This window comes from Passer montanus, unplaced genomic scaffold (genome assembly GCF_014805655.1).
Source record: "Passer montanus isolate IOZ18808 unplaced genomic scaffold, ASM1480565v1 scaffold20, whole genome shotgun sequence".
NCBI lineage: Eukaryota > Metazoa > Chordata > Aves > Passeriformes > Passeridae > Passer > Passer montanus.
Window position 1 is genome coordinate 8,688,438 of NW_024366592.1, and position 15,592 is coordinate 8,704,029.

General features: G+C 46.3%; 1 protein-coding gene across 3 annotated transcripts in view; it reads left to right on the forward strand.

Moving 5' to 3' along the window:
- Positions 1-15,592, forward strand: part of HIPK2 (homeodomain interacting protein kinase 2) — a 126,275-nt gene that overhangs the window by 24,673 nt on the left and 86,010 nt on the right. The gene's annotated exons all lie outside the window — the stretch shown is intronic.

The window sequence follows — 15,592 nt, forward strand, 5'->3', positions numbered from 1 at the left end:
GAACAAGTTCATGCCATTGCTTTTTCTTTGGGTCTTGTGGGAAGGCGTTTCCTGATGTTACCCTGGGTACTCCCAGCTCTGATTGCTCCCTCTCCCAGGTCCTGCCCTATGGAAGTCCCAAATGATACACTCGTGAGACCATAATCTTTAAGCTTGGGAAAATTATCCAGACTTGACTCACAGGCAGAATCAACCCCGAATCTCTCTGCCTTTGTTCACTTTGTTACATTTTGCTTTCCTTACATTTGTGTTCTCCCCTCAGGTAGAAGGAAGCAGTGCTGCCCACAGCCTGCTGAGTGTATGTGGGCAGCAGCAGGGGAGGAGAAGGCTCTGATGGAAGGTTTGCAGTTGGGATAGTGATAGTGGCACCAATGAGCAAGCTCTGGGGTGGCTGCAGTGCACACCTCAGAAGTTTGCCCATGTCACAGTAGTATCAGCTGTTTGTTGTGCACTAATTTAGGATGGAATCCTATGGAGGAGTTGGGCATGGAGAGCAAAGATTGCCATCAGCTGGGAGCTGTGAGATACAAGGAAGTTGTATAGATACCGTGACTTTAAAGGGTTACATACTCACTGAGCTGTTTTTAAGTTGAGGAAACTTGCTCATTCTCTGCCTACATTATGAGTCAAACTAGGATGCACATTTTCTTGAAATCCCTAAACCCTTCAGCCCGTGCATAACAGCCTCTTCTTGATGTGGTTTTCATAATTGATGTTTGGCTATTTCACAGTTGCTTCTCCCCATGGAATTTCTCTTTAAAATGCCCCATATTTCTTTTTAATTTTGACTGTGCATGGCAAGTTTATATTTCAGAAAAAATACTCAAGCATAATTTTTTGTAAAGCTAGGATATCATTAGGGTACTTTGGGGAGGGAACTGCTTATTGTTTGTGATGTCCCCTGAGAAGGTGGTAACTGAAGTCCTACATGTATTTCCCCTTCTTCTGCATGTGAATTTTCAGAAAGGTTTGTCAAGAGAGACAGCAGTATTTGCAAGTTGCCTGTGGATTAATGAAACATTTGGAAACATGTGCATTATTTCCTGAGACTTATTTCTTTACACAGCAATGCTGATTGCTTATTCTGGGACTGACCAGACTTTTTAAAAACAAAAATAAGAAAAGAAAAGAACAGAAAACATGTATTTCAAAGCCTGAAAGGGTCCCATTTCTTCACATAACAGAAACAAAATGACAATTATTTCAGTACTTAGTTGTACCTTTGAGATGTTTGCCCAGAGAGAACTCTATTTTTTATATATTTATACTTCTTCGAGAAAACCGTAATTGTCAGATGTTTATATATACTTCCTTCTTTTTGTCCCCCTTTTCCGTGAAGGCTGTTTACACCAAAACAATATCTTTGTTTTCAGAGTTCATCTGCCCGCTGCTCCTTTTGCAGCTGAAGTCACAATACTCAGTCTGTGACATCACTGTTGGCTGCCGTGACAACGGAGAATTTTCACTCCAGGTGGAGAACGTGCAGCAGCAGCAGCAGCAGCCGCTCTGTCAAGAGCAGAGAGAATGTTTTTCTATCCATATTGCTAGTCATGGAGACGGAAGGGAAGGAAAAATCTGCAAGAAAACCCAGTGTAGACTTTCTGAGTGTGCTGCTTGTGGGGTGGGCACAGGTACTGGAAACTTTACCTTCCACAGGATTCCTTTGGAAATCAGTCAACAGCAGTTAACTACAGATCACACATTTGTAGAGAACTTGCTTTTCTAAAAGGGATAGTGCAGGAGAGGGGTTTAATTTAGATTAATGCATCACTTGGATACCTGAATTGTATCCGCAAGTTTTATGGAGTTTTTTTGCTTTTTTCTTCCACACAGATTCCCTTTCAAAACCCAAGGGCAGATGATTAATGCACTGTTCCTGCTAACGTTTACACATGTAGTGGGCTTTCAGTGCGTGAGTTGTCCTGATGAAGTCAGTTCAGACAATCCATGTGCTTAAACTCAGACACAGACACGTGGCAGTAGTGTGAGGGTCTAGCCAGCAGTCCTAGGGGAGCAATTAAATAAAGATTTTATAGAATATTTTGTGAGGCAGACACTGTCTTGGAAGACACTTGTCACCTGGAAAAGCTGAAGTCTCTGGACTGAATCTGCCAGGAAAAGCAAACAGACTGGCCATAAACCTTTCCCCTGTGCTTTTGTCTGCCTAATTCATCTCATAGTTCACAGCCTTGCAGTTGCTGGTTGGAAGGTGAGGGGCATCTGTGTTTGGAGGACAGTGGCTTAAGAGATGACACCACAAGACCATTAAATAGCACGGAGGAAAACAGGATGGAGAAATGGTCACTATATCCACTGACTGTATTGCAATGATACAAGTGAAAAATACATGTACATCCAAAGTGTAGTCACAGGTTCATGGTATGAAATGGTATGCCTTGATGACCCACAAGCATGGATGGAGCAGTCATCCACTCCCAAGGCTGTCCTGAAGGGCAGAGGCAGCATGCGAGTCCCTCAGATGCACTTGTAGCATTATATCCATGCTTCTCTCATGGCTGTACCAAGGACTACAGGAAAACCTTAAACAGGAAAAGATACTCTTTTTAGTGCTGCATAACTTCCCGGCCGGTGTGAGAGAAGCAGCACCTCCAGCTGACTAAGTGCTCTTGGAAATGTGCTTTCCAAATGACCCTGAGCAACTCTGCAGCTGCATCCCTCAGTGACCAGTGAGCCTTTGCTACAGGCGTTTTCTCTCACTTCCAGCATCCTGGAAAACCCAGGCATTTGCTTGGTCAGGGTCCACTTTTCCAGTGAGTCCTGTTGGTCCTGCTTTCCCGTGGCCCCCTGCTACAGCTCTGCTGAAGCGTTTCTGAGTTGTCACAAGTCAGGAGAGAGTATATTTTTCCAGGAAGCCTTGTAGTATAAGTGCACCGGCAGCCTCAGGAGAGTGCCTTTTACCTACATCTGTGTTTTGAGATGTCTTAGGATTGTTTGTTTGTTTGTTTATTTGTTTGTTTGTTTGCTTTAGCGCACGCTGGGTTGCTGTTGTGGCAGTCCATATGATTCATGTCTTGCACAGTCTGACAGGTTTATTGTAGCTCGAGCGTGCTGAGCTGCGCGCTGCGGCTGCTGCTCTGCTCGTGCTTGGTGCCAGGCCAGCCCGTGGGGCCAGGGCAGAGCTCTCTGGGAGTGCCAGCACCCAGAGGGTGATGTGTGTGGGAGGGCCACTCGAGCGAGCTGCTTGCCTGAGCTTTGGGAAGTGGAGAGGACATGAGAACACTTGCTTGGGCTTTATTTTTTTTAAAACTCCTCCAGGAATAGCATGTTCTTTGGAGCAGGCAGAGCAGAAAGCAGGAGGGTCAGTTTTGGGATCTAGTGGTGCTGTCGGGATCCAGTTTCACATTTATTTTCTGTCTCTGCAGAGCATGGAATAAGTCAACATTTCAACAGCTTGGAGTTGCTACTACTGAGCCTCTAAAGGACTAAATAATACCGGGTTCTTATAACTCTGGGATCAAAACCCCATGCATTTTAGGTACTTTAATAGCTTATGTATATTTTTATTTGAGTTTCACTTAAACCTGTTTTTTACACCAGTTTATACCAGTTATACCTGCTTCTGTCAAGTGTTACTCTGTCTTGTGGAGTTCATCATCCACTGATGCCCACCTGAACCTTTCAGCTCTTCTTTTTCCTTTTTCTTGAAGTGTTTTTTTTTATATTTTTGGCAAAGAAAATAGGAGTGAAGGTGCAGAAGGCTGGGAGAAGAGGCACAGCGAGGTGAATACATCATGGCCTTGCTGAAACCCAGGGATGAGCGGGCAGGAAGAATGAAGACAAAACAGGAGTGACATCATTAGTTGGGAAATTTTGAACAGTTTCACAAAAACCTGTTTGGTGCCATTTTGCATGTAGTCCCTGAGCACCATTTGCTGGTGCTTGGCCAGGTGAAAGGAGTGTCATGGGAGCCTCCAGCCAGTGGATTTTCTAGGTGAGCCAAAGAGGGACCTGTCTGCTAATGTGCCACATGTGCTGTTCCTGTAGCCCTCTGGTGCTTCAGGGTCCTCCATGCTTGGCTCAGCCCTGCAGGGTGACAGCAAGCTGTGCAGGAGCAGGGTTCCCTGAGCAGCTGTGCAGTGCAACCCAGCCCCTACAAACTGGGGCTGTTTTTCCATGACAGCACAAAGAGAACAAATGTCCTGAATTTGATTGGTAAACTTTTGTAATCACCGTAAAAAACCTGCTTGGTAAATACATTTTCTCTGCCCAAAAGCAACTGCCCCACTCCTTTTTGTTCTGCAGATAATAGACATCAAAATGAAATATGGACCTGTGTTCTTGAAAGGTCACAGTTATTTGGTTGTCAGGGAGATTGCATATCAAAATAGGTCTTGTTAAGATTTGATGACACGCTAGAGGAATTGAATGAATTGGAACTTTGGTTCATACAAGTTGGAAAATGAGCTAGGAATATCTCATGATCTGGAAGATGGAGATGGCCATCCCTTTTTCCTAATGCCTCTGGAATGAGGAAACTAGATGCAGAAGGGCTTTGTGTCAGGTGCAGGACCAAAAGCTGTAGAATCATTAAAGCTGGAAAAGACTTCTAAGATCCTTGAATCCAGCCTGTGACTGATATCACCATGCCAACTAAACCATAGCACTGAGTGCCATTCTAGTAGTTTCCTGAATGCTCCTAGGGATTGTGACTCCACTTGCCTGGGCAGCCCATTCTAATGCTTAACCATCCTTTCAGGGAAAACATTCTTCCTGATGTCCAGCCTGAACCTGCCCTGGCACAACTTGAGGCCATTTTCTCTTGTCCTGTTGCTGGTTGACTGGGAGCAGAGACTGACCCCCTCCTAATGTGCTATAATTTCCTTTCAGGTAGTTGTAGTGAGTAATGAGGTTAACCCCGAGCCTTTTCTTCTCCAGACTAAACAACCCCAGTTCCCTCAGCTGGTCCTCATAGGACTTACTCTCCAGACCCTTCACCTTCTCTGGACATGCTGCACCTCACTGTCTTTGTTCTAGTGTGGTGCAGGATTTGAGGTGCACCCTCACCAATGTCAAGCACCGAGGGACAGGAGCTGCCCTGGTCCTGCTAGCCACTCTGTTGCTGATCTGGATGCCACTGGCCTTCTTGGCCACCTAGAGCCACTGCTGGCTCTTGTTCAGCTGCCACTCAAGCAGCACTCCCAGGTCCTTTTCCACTGAGCTGCGTTCTGGCCGTGTTGGTCTGCTCTTGTTTGCATTGTCCTGGTTTCATTTAAGGCATTCTTCTGCCGGGCTCAAAGTAGCAGCTCATAGTGTCCCTGATCTCCAGCCCTTTCTGCCTCATGCATGGTGGGTTGCTAGGGGTGCTGCCGTCATTCACATTTTAGTTGAGGATGTGATGACCACACATTTTGTATTGCTTTCCAAGATTTGGCTGGATGACTCAGCTGATCCTCTGGTGACTCATTTCAGTCTCCCATGAGCCCAGGAAGGACTAAAGAGGGAAGTGGGGCTATTTTCAGATATGAAAAATGACCAAAACCAAGGACTGTGTCTGCAAAGTAGTACTGCAAACATCGAATTAATTGGGCAGTTATACTGGGTGTAAACTTGCTGCTTCCCACTGAAACTTTCCACAGTTATTGTGCTTCTGCTGAATCTATTTTTCAGCCTCTTCTTACTTCTCATCCATATGGATTTGGAAAGCTTTTAGTGAGTTTTGAGTACATAAGGTCTGATGAAAGTACATAGGACTTTTTAGTACTAAATTCCCCTGTCTGTTTTCTTTTGTTTTGCGTTTTTTTAATGGCAGTTTCCCCCTTTCATTTGCTGGGAGTGTCACAGTTTTTCTAGCAAAAGCCATAGGCCCACCCCAGGCCATTTTACTCCCTAGTCATTCCTGTGACTATGGCAAAGCTAAGATGCCCAGCGTTCTCCTGGACCTCCTGAAAGCTCTTGTGATTTCACCACAAGTTGTTACTCATCTGGTTTTTTTCCTGGAACCTGTGGAAACAGTGGTATATTTGCTCCTTGTGAGAAAATCATACAGAGCTTATTTTCCCAGAAACTCTTCTTTCCCCCATGATTCAGTTTGGCCAGACTTCCTTGCATCAGTAGTCAAAACCCATAGGTGTGACTGTGGACAGCCTGGCTGCAACATCACCGACAAATTGGTGATTCTGAGCTCATTGTCCCACTGCTTCTGAGCTGAATTCTTTCATTTCATTGCGTAGGAAAAGGAAGGAATTGAATGTTCTGAGTCGAAAGCACATGGCTGCAAAACAGTTGTAGTAGTGCCAAAAAGATGCTTCTGAAGAGGTTGGGCAAGTGGCTGCATGCTGCTGGAAGCGCAGAGTGACGAAGTCAGTTCTTAAATGTAGCATCAGGAATGAGAAGAAGGCTTGACAGCCCCTTTAGCTGCTTTGTCATCTGCAGCCATCTCTCCTTTCTGCTGTGGATTTTTGGTTCTGCAGGTTTGGTTTCAGCAGGAGTGCTGCACAGCAGGTGCTCATGGTCAGCACTTGAACAGGGCCTGAGGTGTGCTCTGGTGCCTGGGTCTCTGCAGGGCTCCGTGCAGGGTCTTGAAAGCACTGAGTGATCTGGAGCAAAGTTACACCAAGGGAGGGTTTATGGTCCAGGCTGGCTGTGGGGTGCCCACTACAGAAGGCATGTGGCCTGTGTCATAGTGGATCTCCACATTTAGCTTCACTCCTCTTCTGTCATGCTCTAATTTTGACAGCGCAAGAAGCCCAGCAGCCATGGTGTTAAGCACTGCAAGGCTGAGTAAATAAACATGTCAATAAATAATCATATCCTGCACAAAAGAGAAACCTGGGGGAGAGACTGATGGTAACCAGGGAGTTCTGCTGATACAGGTGGAGATTTTTATTGTTTTGTTTCTCTTAATGACTTCGCTTGGACTGATTTCTTTTCTTCTAGAGCACTGAGGGGGAGTAGGCTGTTAGTGCTCTCCCTGAGTTTCTTCATCACACACAAGGGCCTTATATCCTCCTTTCTCAAGTAGATAGCCTTTCCTGAGCTTCTGGATGTTTACTCGTGAAGGCTCTGAAATCCTTTATGTAGTTTATCCTCGTGCCTAAATCGAGGGGTTTTTCTGTGTAAGCAAGAGCTTTGTACATCACCTAGACTGTCCTTCCTTGGCCAGACAGGCCTCTTCACTGATCTGGCCTCTGTCCCATTAGACCCTGCTTAAAAATGAAGTTGATGTGAAGACAGTGGGAGACCAGGTGTGCACCAGCCCCAGCAGTGGGGCAGGCAGGTGTCCAGAGGCACTTCTGTGGGATTGCTTGGGGTAGCATCACTCATTTCTTTTGGAGATCATGAGATTCATTGCCTTCATGGGTCATCTGGCTGTGCTAGTGTTTACATGTCTGTGTGTGCCTGAGTGTGACCATGTGTTTTGTATGACAGAGGTCAGTACAACCCCAAATACAGCAAACACAACCATTGGTTCCCACAGATAAACCTTCCAACACACTGTGTTCTCACGGAGGCTGCAGCAGCTCTTTATCACTGTGTCTCACACGAGAGCCACTCACCAGTCTCAAAGGTGAATGGGCCAGGAGAGACAGTTGTTTTGGGGAGAAATTAGTCCACATCCCAATCCTGCACCCTGTGTCTCCATGGTGATTTTTGCTTTGGGCCAGCTGGCTCAGTCCTACTGTGCCTGTTCTGGTTCCAGCTCACAGCCCATTTCACATCATGCATTTCTGGGTTTATAGTCCTACTTTGGAATGCAAACCAAAAGCCACAGGTGACAGCAAGAAAAGGTTTCTGACTTGTTTGGCCATAACTTTGGGGATCTTTTCTTAGCCCTAAAGTCTGGAAAATGGTGAAAAATGCTTAAGGTGTTTCCTTGAGGAACTGAGGGCTTTTGTCTGTACAGGTCAGGTTATTTACAAAATTGTTGCAACTCCTTAAACTGGAGGCCAGGTGATTGACCTGTGCTATCCTTTCTCTTCATTTCCTAAAACATCCCACACCCTCAATGTATGAGAGTACTGTAGGGCCTGTGTTTGGTCTTACTTGAAGGTGGTACGTGGCTGTCAGGAGGTCAACAAATCAGTCTGTCTCAATTTTCCGTTTTGGCAGAGCTGTGCCCAGCTTCCCCACGTTTCTCCTTGCATCTTCATCTTTCTTTACAGGCCAGACCCTGTGTATTCCATCCAGGGGCTTGTTTCTCTCCATCAGGTCTGTATCCTGATGGAAATCAAATGAAGGAAGGGACCTTTTGAATAGGCAAACTGATGTTTTTAGCCCAGCTAGAGCTTGGTCTGAGTTCCAGAATTCATAAGCAAAGCAGGGGCTGAATGTCATGCAGTGGCCTCTTTGCAAATAAAACAGTTAAGAAAAAATCCAGTGGGAGTGAGAGGCTCAGCCAGAGACTCCAGTGAGCCTTGCCCATGTCTTGCCTTCACAAGTAGTGTTGTTTCTAACAAGTAAGGTATGCGAGGTGCCAGGCATTCCCTGTGGTTTCACCACACTTGCAGGCCAGCTGGAGTCATTGACATTACAAAGTTAATATTTACAGGTGGAAAGTCATCCAGGTGGGGAGACAGCCATCGTGGAAAAAGCCAAAATATCCTTTCCACTAGGCAGTTGTGGGAAGCCACAAATGTGGCAGTGCTGTGTGGGTGAAGGGGGGCAAGCACAGCAGCAAAGGAAAACTGATTCATTTTGGTCCCTTTTTGAGAGGCCTTGGTACCCTTTCCCAGGAACTGAGATAATGGAGGGCGAGGTAGGATGGCCAGTGGAGTCTGGGGTCGGGAAGGCTGAGAAAGTCCTCTCTTTCCCCTGTAGAATGGGGTACTGTGGTCAACCCCTGTGTGGGAGATGAGCAGCAGTGGCTTGAGCCATGCTGCCTTGAAAGCAGAGCCATGCCAAGGTCGTCCTTCTTTCAGTTCTGCTTTCAGGATGTAACTCTGTTAGCAGGTAGCAATCAGAGATGGTGCTTGATGGAATCTAGAGGCTCCTGCCTTACAGACCTGTTTGGAGGTTAAATGTAGGGATCCAGATGTTAGGCTGGACTACAAGGCAAACTGTGACCAGTTTCACATTTACTGCAGAGATTGTCTGGTGTAGTTCTACAGAGGGAGTTTTTTGGGTGCTGGACGAGTGCCGTGGTGACTGTTTGTTCCACTTTGTGATGGTGGAGGACAGATGGCAAGGAGGAAGGTGCCCTGAACACATATGGTGTTGCCAAAGAGTCCAACCTGGCCCATTGATGTGAGTAACTGCTTTTGGACTCATCTGGCTCCATTTTGATTTCAGGATAAGGAAACATTCCTTGGTAGCTTGCTTTCCCCACCTCCTCTGGCTGTACCCAGTGCTTCAGGAGCTCATTCAAGCATGGCATTATAGGAGCCTCATCATGTCATGCCTCATTTTGAGTGGTGCTGTGGGTGTTGCCGCAGTCTTCAGCTCTTTAAACAGATGTGGTGCTGCTCGTGGGTTCCCCAGCAGCCTGCAGCACAGCCCCAGCCAAGCATTCCACACTTGCCTCAGCTCTGCTGGGCCTCTCTCCAAGAAATCTGAACGAGGGATTTCTTCAGCAAAGCATTTGTTAGACATCCTTCAGTGTCCTCCAAAGATAAAGCTTCAAAGCAGGGCTTCTGTCAATCCCACCTGTCTGATCTCATCTTTTTCTTTCTTTCTCATCCCATCTCTGACTCCCAAGCAGACTTTCTTCTCCTCTGAGACTCTTGGGAGTACCGATCATTTGGTTGTAAAACTTCTCTCTGACTTTACTGACACCCGCTTTCCTAAAATGTCTTTTTGCTTACATTGTGCAGAGGTTCCTTCATATGCTCATGCAGACCTTGGAGGCTTTCAGGTGCTGCCCCTGCCTCCATCTTTATTGTCACCACCTCATTTTGTTCTTGGGACTCCAGAAGTCCTGTTGCTCAGCAAGGTACCTCTGGCAGGGCTATGATCTGCCTTCTCAAGCCCCAGAGACTCAACACGGGCACCTCAGACTCCCAGGTTTCTCACTTTATGTCTGGAGAGCACTTTGATGTCTTGGTTGGGTGTTCGCAGTCTCATTTTGTGATTTCTGTAGAGGTGACAGCTTTGAGACATGGTGAAGGGTGTTTGCTCACTGGGGTCTGGCTCTGCTTTGTCGAGGCTGTAGACTATTAAATTGTATTCACTTGCTGTCTTCATCTGTTTTCCATGCAGTAACACTGAGGTGTCCTGAAGAGAAGTTTTGCACTGTTCCAGCTGTGCTGAGTTTTCCCATAAGAAGGTATCTAGGGGTTATATTTCAGCTCTGGGGTTATCTTTCAGCTCAGGGGACTGGACTGCTGGACCTTCTCACACCAAGACCTGGAAATTGGTGTCAGGTCCAGTTACTGTAGCATCTACAGGGAAGTGATGGGGCAGCCTCTGGTGAGGTATATTTTAACCTGTGTTCTCAGGTGTTGCATCTTTAATTGGCTATAATGTGAAACATAAACTAGTCATATGATTAACTGAGGAAATCTGTAATATCTCTTGTCATTACTGCAGTTCATTCCAGTGGGAGATGGAGGTGACCCTGAAAGAATCTTGCACTGAGGTGTAATAAAGTATTCAAATGTAAATGTATGTATTTGTCCCTGAGATTTTGCTTCATGAGCCTAAAACCAGGGATATGTCAGAGGAACCCACAGCTTGTTATTCAGACTCATCTGCCCCTGAGCCCACCCCAAAAGGATGAGTAAGAATTGTAATGTTTCTAAATTACAGCTAAGAAAGCTTTCAGTAGCCAGGAGACAATTTGCCCTGGATTTAAGGAGTTAAAGGGGGAGTGAGGAAGGGCATAAAGATAGTTTGTGAGCAAAAACAGCAGTATCTTGAGCCACATGCCAAAATAACCTGATCAGGCCACGATAGGGAGTAACTGCCTACACCACCTCCATGCTCAAGAGTACTAAGTCCTGGTTGATAATTTTCATCGTACCTATAAAGGAAAGTAATGATGTGCAGAATGAAAAGGAGGCAGGGTTGTTGATGCTGTAAATGCAGGAGGGGGATATGTAGGAGGGCAGTTGGGGTGTCAGGGAGATAAGGGATTTGAAGGTGATGATGATGAGAGTGCCCTGGCTGTGGCACTGGAGGGATGTACTTTTTGGGTGGGGATGAGAGGGAAGGAGATGGCTGCTTGGCTTTGTCCATTTGGCTTTGTTTATGGCTACTCTGTGCATTGGGAAGTCTTGCTCTTTCATTTGGCCATAAGACATGGATCAAACATGGCAGGTTGGAGCCGTGTGAATCCAGGTCTGGAGCAGTGCAGGGGACGTGCTCTGTCACATCTTACATCTTTGAGCACTGCTGTGCACTACATTTAGAAAACTACTAATTAGGCTGAGACAGTTTTACTAGCAGGACAGGAAAAGCAGAACAGGAAGGCAGGGAAATTTTCACCTGGAATGAAGGCCCCCTTGACATCTTAGGCTCACCAGGAACAGGAAGGAGCTGAGGCTGCTGAAGTCTGAGCTCTGCTTTGAGATTTTCTCCAAACATTTGGCAGCACAAGGGAAAGAATTTGTATAGCCTCCAGGGACATAAATTTTCAGGAGGTTCTGAGAGTGCAGTGGTGTTGGGGACAATGCCTCAAAAGGAGCCACACAGGGGCCACTGTGAAGAAGGGTGCTGTGCTTGAGACATGGCTGTTTTGAGGGTGCAATGCATTAGCCATACCTGGCAGATTCCCTTTTCGTTGCCTTCTCAGCCTGGGCGTGTATATGGGTTTGCAGGCTTGTGCCTCTCTGGGGAGAAGTGGAAGATACTTATTTCAGTGTTGTCTTGCGAGCATCATTTATATGCTGAACACACGCCGTGTGCTTTCTACAGTATTTTTCAAGCAGGCACTGTCGTTCTGGCAGCAGCCAGGAAGCAGCCTCTGGTTACAGAGCACTGGCAGCTCTGCAGGTGCTGCAGAAGGTCTGACTTCCTTCTTAGCACAGGGCACCGGCTCGGTCTCTTGCCACCTCAAAGAACACACTTAAAAATCAGCAGTAAGTGCTGGGAGTAAACCAGCAGAAAACATCAGAGACTTTCAAACTGTTCCTTCTTTAGTCCCCAAAGTGTATTTTTTGCCCTTTGGGGTGACGTGGGTGGATAGGGAGCTTTGCCTCATTTGCTTTCCTGAAACCTGTTAGAAGTACAAGTGGGGCGGCTGCGTGATTTGTGTGTGCATGCAGAAGAGGGCCATCTGAATTGTAAATAGCACCTGCTAAATTATTATTAAGTGAAAGCTGACGTGGGAGGAGTTCTCAGGAACAAAAAACCTCAAGTCTTTAAATAAAAGTCATTCCAGCTGTTTTAACACTGTCCCCTGGCTGCACCCTACCTACTTCAGCTCATGTAGATGCTATGAGGAGTTATGTGAGTCATATCAAGGACAGGGAAGGCCCCATTAAATCCAGTTACTATCAGTTTTGTGAGAGCTTTAAATGACTACACTAAACTCATTATTAAAGAAAGGAACTATCAATTTTATTTAATGCATGGTGCCCAACCCTGATTCTGCTCCCAGCCCAGAGATTCGCTGTGCTCAGGGGTGATATAAAACTTGGACTTACACTCTTCAGGACATATCTTTAGCTGTTGTTGCATCCTGGCTTCATCCTGGCTGGCTAATAGAGGTCTGCCTTGCACTCATGCCAGGGCAGGGACCAGCTCACCAGCTCAGTTGGAATTGCCACTTGGCTTAATCCAGCCAAAGCTTTTGGTGGTGTAGGTGGGGCTGCTGAGCTGGGTTTCAGGTGGGCAGGAATGCTCAGTGGGTCAAGTTGCTCATGCCAAGTGTCCTCACTCCCTCCACTCCTTAAGCACTGGCAGAGTGCAAAACGATGAGGAGCCGGGTGCCAGCCTTGGTCATTCCATGCAAAATGCAGAAAGGTGACTGCTTGGATCTTCCTGCAGAGAAGGGAAGTGATATGAGAGGTCCAGCCTTGCACAGGAGGTTTCTTGTCAGACCTGTGAATGGGTGGTTAAGAGAACATTTGCCAGGTGAAACATCCCATTTTCCATCCGCAGCTTATGGCCCCTCTGTCTTTCCAAGGCCCCAGGAGCAAGAATGCTCCCCAGGGGCATTCCCACTGTCTCTGAGATGTTGTTGCCACTGGGCTTGGCTGGCATGGATCACCCCTTTACTGCTGGCTTGTTTCCTCGTGGGTGTTGTGGCAAGCTGTTGTCAGCCTGTGTAATCAAAAGGCTGAAGGTGTAAATCATATTACAGGCTGTAATGAGGAATTTGATTCCTGTAACAAAACCATCCAACTTTTATTCACATTTATTACTATTCCTGCTATTTCCATGGAGCAAAAATCCATTTTGAAAGAAACAACATGCCACCAGCACAGTTTTATTGTGTCCTCAGGAAATTTAGGATTGTGTTTTTCTCGCATTAACTGCACAGGAAAATTTGCAATAAAAATTACTTTTCTGCAGAAGCCGCCTTTTCCCATCACCAAGCTGTCAATCAGCCTGTAATTTCTTGGTATCGGACTGTGCTGAAGAACTCACTGAGTTATTTTCCTTAGAATGCATGCCCTTAAAACCTCAAACACGAGAAAATAATTTTGGATTTAAGGAAGAAGATTTCATAGTTCTTTTTTTAGAGAAAAAGAAAAAACCTTTTCTGTGATGAGATGTAACCTCTGAGGAGGGCAGCACTGGCAGCAGAAGAGTCCAAAGTCCTCACTTTATCCACAGAAGCACTGCTTCTTTCATCCCCTCCATTTTTGGGGTGAGTCAGTGTTTATCCCCTGTTCCTGTCCTCTGCTGAGGCTGCCAGCAGTGTTTCAGGGACAGCAAGGGGCTGGTTGTTGATGTGGAAACTAGTCCCTAACAACAACTCGTTTCACCAAAGGGCGCAGGCAGCCATCTGACATTGACAATGTTGAGTGACTGCTGACCTTGTTTTTAGCGTCAGCTGATATCAAGTGGAGCCCTGCCAGTTTGCACCAGTGGAAAGCCTGTCCCTTAATGGTGGCGATTATCCTGATTTTTACAGTGGCGCTGAGAAAGTTGCAGCTGCTGTGCTTCACATCCTTGACTTTAATTTGCTATGCCTCAGCCTTTTGGTGTTATCTTTAGAGGAGAGTGCGAGAAGAACGTCTCTCCTTGTTCTGCGTCAGTCATTTTTTCCCTTTTCATTTTCTACGAAGAGAGATTGCTCAAGCACGCCTATTATGGAATGAAAGCCATAAAACTATAAATTACACCTCTGCTAGGTCCACAATATGTTACCAATTACATCTGCCATATTATTTGCGTCCAGGGGGAAAACATACATCAAACCACCCCCTCTCTCCAGGCAGGTCAGTACTGTACTAGAAGGAACACCGTGATTCTTCTTAATCAGTGGAAAAACAAACACGGTTTTGGCTCACTCACACACGATCTTTGTGTCCAGGATGACAAGCTGAGTAGCACTGCTGTGGTTCTCCGAGCTCACAGCCCACCACATGCCTGGCATTTGTGGCAGCATCGTTGCCCTGTGGAAGGAGAGAGTAGAGAAGGTACTTCTCTAGCAGGGCAAGGAGCTGGAGGGTGTCTGAGCCTCCAGTTGCAGGGTTCTTGGGAATTGCTGCCCAGGAGGTTGGGGGAGTAATGGAGTTAAAAGGAACAACAGTAAACAATCATAAACCCACTTGGAGACAGGGGCCATGTCTGCAGAGGGCAGCATGATATGGTTTGCAGGGCTTCCTTGCTAGACTGGGATCAGTGGGGTTTTGTGTGCTGCATTAAAGCCCAGGTGAGGGTTTCCCCCTGTGTCCTGAAGGGGTTTTCTTCTGCATCTGCTCTGTCCTCAGAAATTCATCACTGCGGAAGGGGTGAAGGCAGGGGTGTGAAGCAAAGTGGAGAGATTGCCTGTTACTTCTGAGCAGTTACTCTTGGTAGGTTTTGGCTCACCACAGCACCCCTCTCCTGAGCCACTCCTGGCCTTTGGGCTGTTGGGAATTAAGTGGAAAAAGAGAGTTGGGTGTGTTTAGATCTGTTAACTTGACTACTGAGCTTTGTGAGTGTGGAGTGACATTCACATTTTTCTATATGAGTAAGTTTATGCATGCATGTGTGTGAGTGTGTCTGTGTACATGAGCTCCAGAAAATCTTGTGAAGAGGAACATGGACTAGTGAAGTATGAGGAGGCCAAGTCAGATACTGTCATGCCTCCACACGAAGAAGTCATCCATGTGCACTGCAGAGTTTGTTGTGGCTTTGTTACTGAAGCATTCATTCAGATTTTAACTGCTTTAAGTTGAAAACAAGTCAAGGTTATGTTTGTGCTTAATAATTCAACAATGGTGCCAGCTCAGCATATTGTCTTTTTCTTCCCTAGTCATTCTGGTTTATTAAAAAGAAACACTGATGACAGATAGAAGGGTGAAGGAGGCTGTGCCTTTCTGCTCTAACTCTGCTGGGTGCTGATTCCTTCCTCAGAAGTCCCCATGGATTTGTGTTCTTCACAAAATGTTTGCCCCAGCAGTACCTTCCCCACTCTGGGGAGGGAAAGCTGGCAGCAAGTCAGGACTTAGCTGTCCCCTTCTCCGTGCACCACATCTTTTCTTCTCTGAATAGGCACTTTTTCTGTTTCAGTGGAATATTACTCAGAATCCTTCAGTAA